General features: G+C 42.6%; 1 non-coding gene across 1 annotated transcript; it reads left to right on the forward strand.

Annotated features, from left to right (window-relative positions):
• Positions 1-256: 256 nt before the first annotated feature.
• Positions 257-362, forward strand: LOC141635392 (small nucleolar RNA R71). The gene has a single exon (XR_012540085.1). It is a non-coding gene; the product is annotated as a small nucleolar RNA R71 (small nucleolar RNA).
• Positions 363-1,356: the final 994 nt, after the last annotated feature.

Here is a 1,356-nt window from a genome sequence, read left to right on the forward strand (position 1 = left end):
GCAGTTCTAGTCTTTCAAATCGGGCATTCATGGCTTCCAACTGAGCCACAACTGCCTTGTCTACTGCGTGAACTATTCGAATACCGTCTCGTGGGTTCCATATTCAGCACAATGGGTTTCCATATCCTCAATAATGGCCCATCCCTTATCATCATCTGTATTCTTTTGAAATCTTCCGTTGGATGAGGCGTCAAGTATAGCTCTGTGGTCATCGTACAACCAATTCTAGAACTGATTGGACAGAAACCACGGATCAAAACCATGGTGAGGAAAAGACCTCACCAACCTCTTGAATCGACACCAAGCTTCATAGAAAGTCTCATCAGGTGCCTGCTTGAAACTAGTAATCTTTGCCCTCAGCTGATTAGTGCGCTGCGGAGGGAAATACCTTTTATAGAAAGCAAGCGCGAGTCTCCCAATTCGTGATACCCACGGCCATACGGTCCAAGTCAGTCAGCCACTCCGTGGCTGAGTCAATCAAAGAAAAAGGAAACAGCACCTCCTTAATCTTGTCTTGAGTTACCCCCTTTGTGGTGGGGATAATAGAGCAATAATCCGTAAACGCCTCCATATGCTTCCTCGGGTCTTCACCTGCCACACCTCTAAAGAGATTTCTCTCCACCAGATTGATATAACACGGACGGATGTCAAAAGTATTACCATCCTCAGTCTAGAGGTTGAAACCCTTAGGAATATATGATGCTTTAGGCTCCGAATGACTTGCAATATTCGGCATCTTTACTAGTTGGTTTACAGAACTGAGATTGTCTTCTCCTAAAGACTCGTCTTCTGTGAATAGGAAATGCTGAAGCTCGGGTTCGAAAGTACTCAAGTTTTCCTTTCGTGATTCTCTTTGCAGACGGAGTCTATGCCTAAACAGTCGTTCTGGCTCAGAATCAGCTGAAACTAACTCTGATCTGTTCGACTTGAGCATACACAAACCTGAAAAAGATAAATGAGAACTGTCTCAAGGAATAAAAATTCCCTGAGACGGATAAAAATAAACGAAACAAAAACAGATAGGGCTATTGCCTCCCCGGCAACGGCGCCAAAATTTGACATGGCAGTCGTATATCTGTCAAAAATAACCAACTAAACTAACTATATAGCTAGGGAAGTCAGGTCGATCTCCACAGGGAAGCAAGATATCTGTAAAAGGCCGGTCTATTTGGTCACAGATGGGGGGTTATAATTTGGTTTCTAAACTAAATAAAGGCTTAAAGGAAAGAGTAGTAAAGAAAGAGCAGTAAAAGCAAGAAAATGTAATAAAGATGATCAATAAAGAAGGAACATGTCGGGTGTAACACCCCCATTTAATTAGGAGCCTTTAGGTAGACATTTCCAAATAAATAGGAC

Source organism: Silene latifolia, chromosome Y, assembly GCF_048544455.1.
Source record: "Silene latifolia isolate original U9 population chromosome Y, ASM4854445v1, whole genome shotgun sequence".
Classification (NCBI taxonomy): Eukaryota; Viridiplantae; Streptophyta; class Magnoliopsida; order Caryophyllales; family Caryophyllaceae; genus Silene; species Silene latifolia.